Source organism: Urocitellus parryii, chromosome Y (assembly GCF_045843805.1).
Source record: "Urocitellus parryii isolate mUroPar1 chromosome Y, mUroPar1.hap1, whole genome shotgun sequence".
Lineage (NCBI taxonomy): Eukaryota > Metazoa > Chordata > Mammalia > Rodentia > Sciuridae > Urocitellus > Urocitellus parryii.
Genome location: NC_135548.1, coordinates 15,717,718 through 15,727,523, shown reverse-complemented (window position 1 = coordinate 15,727,523; position 9,806 = coordinate 15,717,718). Strand labels below are relative to the sequence as shown.

The 9,806-nt window shown below is 34.4% G+C and overlaps 1 pseudogene; it reads left to right on the top strand.

The window, feature by feature from the left end:
• The first annotated feature begins 4,776 nt into the window (after window positions 1-4,776).
• The window catches only part of LOC144250938 (roundabout homolog 1-like), a 142,993-nt pseudogene continuing 137,963 nt past the window's right edge, over window positions 4,777-9,806 (top strand).

The window sequence follows — 9,806 nt, the reverse complement described above, 5'->3', positions numbered from 1 at the left end:
TTCCTTTTTCCAGCCCGGAAGTCTAAGGGTTTAAATCTGCTTTCACTAGCTGTGCCTTCATTAATTTGCTATAGAAATACACTACTTATTGTTAACTAGAACTGTGCATTGTGAAATTTGACTGCTTGAAAAAAAATGAGTATACTTTTAAGAATGTCTGTCAAAACTATATTTGATTTATATGGATTTGTTTATGTGAATAATAGTTTATAAATCAATCATAATGAAGTTATTGTTTACCACTAAGGTGTTAATATGACAGTATTTTTTTAAAAAAGTTTTATCACATTGTGTAATTGCATACTAAAGATATCACATTTTCTTTGTATTATGTTTTACTTTACCTTTCACTGAAAATGATTGCATTATTTGATACTTGTTTCACGATCCTTTATTGTAACCTCAAATAAATAAATGTCAAATAAAGTGTATGATGCTATTAAAAAAAATACTGAATTTCACATATGAAAAAAAAACACATTTCATTTATAGGAAGGTACAGTGATTTTAAGAATCAAATTTTAATTCATGTTTTAAAATATAATGTCACCAATTGTGCTTTCTTTTGTCAAAATTAAGTATCAGTAATTGCAGCTAAGAAAGTTAAACACTATCAATTTCCAGTTATTCTACCTTTCCCTCTAATAATTAATATCATAATCTAATAATCAATATAGTATTATAGTAAAAAGAATAGATGGCTAATAAAATTATTTTTTGTTTAGTTTTCATTGCAGTTCTAACTGAAAGAGTTGCTAATATATAAAGGAAATTTACATTATATATATATATGCCAAAAGAGCCTATCAATTATTTAAGAAACAGGTTTATCAACATATTTAAAATATAGACAAAGTTTTGTGATGATCAGATTTTATTGACCCATTATAAACTTTGTTTGATAGAAACAGAAACACCTTTCAGTAAGTAGAAAATAAAAAATAAATAAATAAAATAGCAGTCAAGAAAACAGAAGTTACAGCTGCTACTTTAGGAGAAATAAAACATTATACATTTGTTTAATTTACAAGAAATGTTGCTATTCCAACTGGGATCTGTTAAAGGAGAAAAGTAATCCAAAGCTTGCCAGCTTTGCAAAGAAACTCAGAGGTTTCTTTGTATTTTTTTCCTCCCCTGAAGTTGCTAATAGTTTTATAGTTCCTTAAATTGCTTGTAGGATATATTTAAAAAAAAAACTGGTCAGCTAAGCTGGACTTAGGAACCATTTGTTCTTCATTAGAAGCAGAGACCTTAAACTCTCCAGAGAAAGCACACCCCCACCTTCCACCTCCCAATACATCTGACCTAGTTCTTGTTTGATTCCCATTTTGACTATTTATCATATTAAAACTATTCTTTGATCTGTAGACCTTAGATGATTTACCAAACTCAATAATTATAATAACTAATTATGTTTGGTTTGTATTGGTTTTCTGTAAATTTTATGATTAAAATATAACACATAGAAGAATCAGCTCCAATTATGAAATTTAACCAAAATTTTGTTCAAAGTTAATTGCTGTTTATTTGTGAGTTGCCATATACACTGACATTTAGGTTGTGGCTGCAATTAAAACAGGGATGACTGGCCATCTTCTTGGAAGCCCATGACTTGATTAGTGGGAGTGGGGGCCTTGGTTAGGGGGTGGTGGTTACCAGGTAGGTACCCATAGGTTTCAAAGATGTACAGGCATGATGATTTTACATCATTCCAATTCTCACCATCCTCAATATGTCATTCCTAAAACTGGTTTGCCTAAAATGTCCTTGCTTCATGATTCTCTTTTCCCATCTTGACTTTCATTCTTTTACTTCATTCATTTTTACAAATGAAAGGCCATTCAGAGATTCAGATCTTTCTGTTTTGCACCTTTAGAGGTGTAAAAAGCCTAAGGGCAGCAAATATAGGAGCATGTTCCCTGTTCCTCAGTATCCCAGACAGCATGGACTGGGTGATCCATGAGCAAAAGTAACAGATCTCTCAAGTATATAAAATCATTTTGTATGAGGATAAAATTGGGTAGGAGTTGAGTGGAAATGTAAATTCACAGAGGAAAATGAACACTGAAATTTACAACTTTAAGAGGCTGTGCATATATAATGCTATTCCTTGGCATCCATTTCCCTTAGTATTCAGATTCTCCTATCCCTTAGATGAAAGAGTATAGCATTTGCATAAAACCTACACATATCCTCCTATAGATTACTTATAATGCATAGTATAATGTAATGCTATGTAATAGTTTTATACTCTTTTATTTAGTGAATAACAACAGAGAGTGTACATGTTTGGTACAAATGCAGGTTTTTTCTCCATATTTTTGATCTATAGCTGGTTGAGTGTATGGATGCTAAATCTGGAGATGTGAAGGACCAAGTATATCTTTAAACGGGTAGAGTAGACATTTAATCACAATGGTCTTTATAGTTCATTGATGTACAGAATTATGAAGAGTCACAGAAGATTTATTTTTTAACTCAATGTCTATGATATGGAATAATCTAAAACTTTTGTAGGAGCCAACTTTGACCAGTGATTTTTAAATTTTTTTTTTAATTTTTCTCTTTCTCTAACTCCTTTTGTTGATAACCCTGGTTTTTTTGTTTGTTCATTTCTTGCATTTGAAGTAGTCTTTGAGGACATCTTAGGTTTGAGATTCCTTATCTTTTCAACTACTCCATAGCTGTGATAACTGCAGCAAACCACTTGGTAGTGTTTTCCCTGTGTCCATTTTACAGAGCCCTACTCATCCCTCTGGTAGCTCATCATCAACTTTATGTCTAGTTTGATTTGTGGATCAGAACCCACCAACTTGACATGCATGAGCTCTTTACATTTGGATACAAGCATATCACAATAGGCCAGGTGTTTGTGCTAATTCCTTGGCAAATTAAAGAAGTCCCTCTACCAGGCCATCATGGGTGAGGGTATTCTTCAGCATCTTTGAAAACATACGAACTTCCATCACACTTCCTGCAGGAGCCTCTCCTCTGTGTGAGCCAGGAGCTCCAGGGAGAGAGCTAGAGCTTCTCCTGTTCTCAGAGCTGGCTATGGTCTTTCTGTTGTGCACCTTTAACCTGCCATTGTTAGTTGCAATTGTTTGGCCATAAATAAACTCACCTGAGACTTTGAAGTTCAGGTGAGAACTGTGGAAGACCTGCTTTTTATAGCATGGGATTTCCCTCCATTGGAACCGTTCCACTTCCAAGATCTGATATAAAAATAAACACGTGCAAATAACATTTAAGAATGATTTGTGCTTCAAGATTTTTACTTTGATAGAGCCTTTTTTTTTCTCCTTGAGTTAGTTTGTGTTCCATATTAGTTCTTTTGCTTCTACTATTCCTGAGGATAAATAGGTTGTATATTTCATAAAAATACAGTTATTTATATAGATAGCATCACTGATACGATTTGTAAAATGATTTGCTTTTCTACTAATTTAATCCCTAGTACCTTCAGTCAGGGCTTGTTAGTGTGATTCCAGTGCTCAGCAGAAGGGGGTCTTCAGCCTTGTCTTCCAAAGAAGCTGGAGGCTGCTGGGACTCTCCCAAGAGCTCTGTAGTTTGTTAAGGAAAAGGCAGCTCACACAGCTTCACAATTGCATGTTTGTTATGTTCCTTGGAGATTGAAAGCCCTGTTAGGTACTCCGCATTATTATGCTGAAGCCCTAGACAGCCTGTGATAGGGCAAGATACAAGGAATGAACAGATCTGAAAGTTATTATGTTCAGGAATAGTAATAGTGATATAGGGCAGATTGTCACCAATTAAAGACATTTTTGTCTAGATGATATGTCCCTGTGTGTGTTATTTAGACTTGGTGTTTTGTTTTGTTTTTTTCCTGCTCTCACCGAAATATTCCTTTGGGCTTGGGGAGGAAAATGTTATAACTGGCAGCATTAATTATGCTGCACAAAGATGCACAAAGATACATTGGTGAGAACAGTTTTTTTTTTTTTTTTTAAATCTAATAGCTATTTTCTCTGGTCCTCCACAATTGCTAGTGAGGTTTTAATGAGATCATTTTAAACTGTGAGAATGTTTCTCCCTTGAGATTGTTCTTTCCCTCCTATCCCCCAATAAAATCTGAAAACGGCCTTTAACCCTCCTCCTGGGCTTCAGAGGATGAAGGAGCACTTGTGTATATTCCCCCACCCCCAGCCACCTTTGTTCCCCAGCAAATATTTTAAATTAGAAAACATTCTAATATTTTCAGACACTTTTAAAAAATATATGTGTTTATCAAAATAAAGTGTGAAAGCATTTGTTGTGAGGATCTAATCTCATGCATGTCCAGTAGTTCAGACAACCTTGAGTCCTGTCCTTCTCTCCTGACTGTGAGTCCTCATTTGCAGCTGGAGGTGGGAGTCAAAGTGTGGGAGGTTGTACAGAGATGGTATAAATTTGTGATTTTATGAGCTATCATAGTGCACAATTATTTTAAGGAATTATTTGAAATGCTAGGAATGACACTCCTCTGCACTTCAGTTTAAAGTGACAGAAATTCCTCAGCTGGATGTATTTTGAAATGGCCAGAAGTGGATTTCTCATGTCAGCCACCAAAGTCTGAGTTCTAGAAGACCAATAGAGTTTAGTGCTAAAATTTCATGTTGTTGTAGCCAACAGAATTCAGGCCCATATTCCAAATTTATCATTGGCTGACTGCATATTATACACCTGTAAAGGAGTTGGAGAAAAATATTCAACCTGTCCTAAGTCACTCCACCTAGGTGTGAAATGAAAACAATAATGGTCCTCACTGATTAGTTCACTATGAACATTAAAGGAGTTAGTACTCATACATCCCTTGGAACAGCACTGACACTTGGTATGAGCTGTTTCACAGTTTACCTTGTTGTTGTTTCTTACTGGTGACTTTCCAGCCTTTTCTGAAGAACCGTTAGATTTGGATACTCCCTTCTCCTCCATTGTGGAAGTGAAATGGCATCTCCTTCCATTCTTGCTTCCCTCTTCATTTCATTCACAGGACAGCCAGGACAAGCATTTAAATATAATTCCATCTTAAAATCACTTTGCTTAAGACTTCAGTGTGGGCTCTACCTTCTCTGTCAAACTCATGTTACACACATTGCTCTCCACCTGACTCACTACATAGGGTCGACATCTTTAAAATTCCCTTGAGTGTATCTCCTCAAACCAGATTATTTGCTTTGCCTGCAGTGTGCTTCCTTGGGATGTTTTCCCCATTTCTCAGGCTTCAGCTTAGTTGTTCCTTCCTCAGGGTGCCTTACTTCCTATCGAAATTATGTTTCTTATAATTCTTATCCTTTTCCTTCATGGCATGTATCGTAATCCTGTCTTTGTGCTTGGGTTAACTTGAATATTGTCTGTTTACCCCCACAGTACAGACCTCAAGGACCACGAGCATAGGACTTGTGCCAAGTTAAGCCACGATTCATACCCAGTACCCAACATGTAGAAACTGTATTTTAAGCTTTCTCTGATGTATGCTGTGTCTTGGACATTGTTCAGGGTACTGGAGATACAGAGGTGATAAAGACAACCCTGTTCTCATGGACCTGACCTTCAGATACAAAGAGCTGGGCAATAAATACAGAAGTATAGTCTTTTGATTCAGGACTCTCTCAGGGCAGGGTGCTAAATGTAAAAGAAAGAATGCATGCCTGTCCTGCTCCTAATCAGGGTCCCATAGCTCAGATATCTCATTTTGTCTGTGTTTTTTTAACCCTGCTGGGCTACTCCTGAATGTGACTTTTGCTCTGGCACTTAGAAACCCTCATCAATAGCATTCTTTGTCCTCCTTTCCATTTGTACTGGCAGCTGAAAAATTTGGCAATTCCTTACATAGTGACTAATGGCAATACTTCTTTGCAGATGTAATGTACCATAAAAATGGCAAGTCCTGTACAAACATTAAATAATTAGTTTTCATAATAACCCTATCAAGATAGAGTGTAAAAACTCTCTCTTTTGTATGGAAATAACTGAGTCATTATGAATATCCTAACTAAAGTCACAGAATAGTGGAAGAATTTGTTGTGATTCTGAAATTCTTGACTTCTGTTTTCTAACTCATTCATGATTACAACAGTATAGGAACCTAATTGTTTTCTATAAATTTTGCATTTTTTCATTAATAAATCCATTTTACTTACAATTTACATCCAAAAGTGTAAAATGCAAACATCTACTAAGTTACTGGCATCTTTAAAGTCAGGCGTATAATTCTACCTATTGGACTTAATTTGGTGTTACATTTTTTTTATGATCTCAAGGTGTGCAAGTCTGCTGAATATTAACTGTTTGAATGTTGTTTCTTACTAATGTCTACTTTTCTCTGGAATATGTGACAGTCTTTAACTTACATACAGGATGCCAAACTTTTGTTTGTCTTCATGACTTAGTGACACTGTAATAAACACTAGGGACTATGCTCTACTGTATGCAATGAAGGAAGTGTCACGATGGCACCCATGTTTCTGCACAATGGAAATGTGGCTTTAAATTAGACCAAATCTGGAAGTAAGTCTAAACAAAAGGACTAGGGGTGGGTCTGGAATGTAGCTCAGTATTAGAGTGCTTGCTTAGTGTGCGCCAGGCCTTAGATTCCATTTCCACTATTGCAAAGAAACAAAGAACAAGACTGGCTGTGACATACCCTCACTGTCATAGCCCAGCAGAAAAACAGCTCATACAGCCATGTTTAAGTGAGCTGCTCTGCTGTTATACCTCATATAAAGAAACAAATTACACTGGCTTCCTTTATTCTCGTAATGGCATCTCTTTCCATTTACAATAGTTTGTATTCACTGTTCTCTAAGGTTGAGTGATGTTTGACATCTATCCCTCTTATATGACATTCAGAATGTGTAATTTTTGAGTTAAAAAAAAGTACTGCTTTCCTAGGATAAAGCATAAGAGGTTTGTGAAACCTTCAAAACTTCTGGTAGTTAAGAAAATAATTGCTTCTCCCATTCTCCCAGCATATTTTCTTTCACAGTCTTAACCAAAGTATAATTTAAGGTTTTAAAATAAAGTGGCATTCTATAAAAAACACTAGTAGAAGATGACATAATTATTGAAGAATATTCAAAGAATATTCAATCTCAAATTTTAAAAAGTATATGTGTTTCTTTAGGAAATAATCATTATTAAATCATAACTTCTTAATGATGTCTACATGTATCATTTTAAAAAATTATTGGTTCTTTTTAGTTATATATGACAATATAATTTATTTTGACATAATTATAAAAGTATGGGCTATAATTTGTTCTAATTTAGTCCCCCTTACTTCTTCTTCCCATTCCTTCTTCCCACCTCCTGTTCCCTTGCCCCCCTACTCTACTGATCTTTTTGCTCTTATAGGTTTTTTTTTAAACTATTATCTTGTAGATGTGCATGATCATGAGAGTCACTGTGGTATACTTATACATGTACATAGGAACGTTAGGTCAGATTCACACTACTGTCTTTCCCTATCCCATTCCTTTTCCCTTCTCTTCATTCCTCATTGGTAGACAATGGAGTGATCCACTGATCTTTCTTCTATGTTTTCTTTTTTTTTTTTTACCAACCCACCCCCAACACCTCATGAGTTTCCACATATCAGAGAAAACATGCAACCTCTGACTTTTTAGGACTTACTTATTTTACTTAGAACGATATTCTCCAGTTCCATCCATTTACCAAAAAATTTTGTAAAGTCATTCTTCTTTATGGCCAAGTGAGATTCCATTGTGTATTATACACCATATTTTCTTTATCCATTCATCTGTTAAAAGGCACCTAGGGTATACTCATACATTGTTGGTGGGTCTGCAAATTGGTTCAGTCATTCTGGAAAACAGTAGGTAGGTTCCTGAAAAATCTAGGAATGGAAATACGATTTGACCTAGTTATCCTACTCCATGGTATATATCCAAAGGATTTAAAATCAGCCTACTATCATCCTGCAGCCACATTAATGTTTACAGCAGCACAATTCATAATAGCCAAGCTATGGAGCCAACCTAGGTGCCCTTCAGTAGATGCATGCATTATTTTAAAAAACAAATTTCTTAGCCTTAGAAGATGATGGTGTAAGGTAAATGAATAACACTTCTCAGAATATCATTTTAAATGTGATTATTTAGTTTTCATTTCTAATGGGTTCTCTTTCTGTACATTTGTATTCTTGTTGAAATATTTTTAAAAGATTAGAATTATTCAAGAAATTTGAAGAAGTTTTAAGCACATGGTTCATATATGTACATAGGAATATTAGCATAAATGGCAACAACTACAATGCAAGAATGCAAATAATGCTTGTAAAAATGCTTGTACTTTCTTATCCAGCTCCCAAACATATATGTGAATTCAGAATAATCTGCAACAAAATCCTGTTGCATTGCCCTTCCATACAAGGTGGATATTAAGATTGTTTTTTTTTTGTTTTTTTTTTGTTTGTTTGTTTTTGTTTTTGTTTTTTTACAAATATCAGCATTTAACATGTATTTCACTGCAAGGGAAATGCAAGAATTGTAGCATAACTGTCAGGTACAAAAAATGTGCCCAATGTATATTTTAAATGAGAGAGAATTATAGTTATTTTGAAATTAATTGGCATTTCTTCTTATCAACATGTAAATTGGAATTCAGACAGAGAACTAAAAGGACTATAAAAATGACTAACATATTCTCTACTAAAATTAAGGACTAGGTATATGCTTAATAATTTTAAAAATAATTATATGACACATTGTAGTAGAGGCATACTAAATATCTATAGAGTTGTCTTTAGGAATACACTTCATTTATTTTCTTTTCCAATAAACTCTGTGCTTTTTAAGGGTTTCATTGATTTTTTTCTCTTCCTAGTCAACAAGTTTACTATTTGCTGCAGGGTTGCATTCATGAGGTAGTTTGTAAAGCAGAAAAAAAATCCAAGACTGTGTTATTATCTCCCTTTGTTTTCCCCAAGATACCTACTGATAATTAAATGCCCATATTTAATTAAAATGATTATTATTGTACAGTCTGTTCATTTTGTGGTAAAATATGAGTCATTGATAATAAGTAACACATCATGTGTATTCTGAATAATGAATTCTGATTCCCAATATGCTGTGAATGTCAAGTATCTTCTTCCAAACATGGAAAATCTGAGAAAATTCAAGAATGCAGAATAAGATAAACATATGACTATTAAGAGGGAAATTTCTCACTTAATTTCTGTTTCATTGGAAAGAGATTGAAATACTAATTATATCATATACTTGTGTACTTAGAATTGTGAACTCTGTGTTAAGACCAGATAGGTAGACAACTAGAAATCTGAATTCTAACTAGAGATCTGGTCATACTAGAGACCTGAATTCTAACTTGGCCACTAAGTTTTTAAATATTTCTCATTGTGTAATGAAACTAATAAACTCATTTTATCATAAGCTTGTTCTGGGGATTAAGTAATTTGATACTTAGTATGGTTTCTTATACAGTAAACATTTGTTAAACATCCACCATCATTAACATTATCATTTTGCTAAATCATCTTCATCATTTTTATTACCTTTGTGACATGTTCCTCTACCCATGAAAGTCTTAGTTTATTAATTTCTAAAACAGAAAATTTGTACCATATACTCCTGAGGCTCCTAAGTGCAATGAGATTCTCTGTTTCATGAAGTTGAATGCATTATAGTTTGCAGATGTTGAACACATGATTAGGGGACAAGATTAACTTGAGGAGCACTTGAGCCCATCAAGACTGGATAGAGTTATGAGACCCTGGTGCAGCGATGTAGAGACATCATAGGACAAGCCTTCTGTGGTGGTGCTGT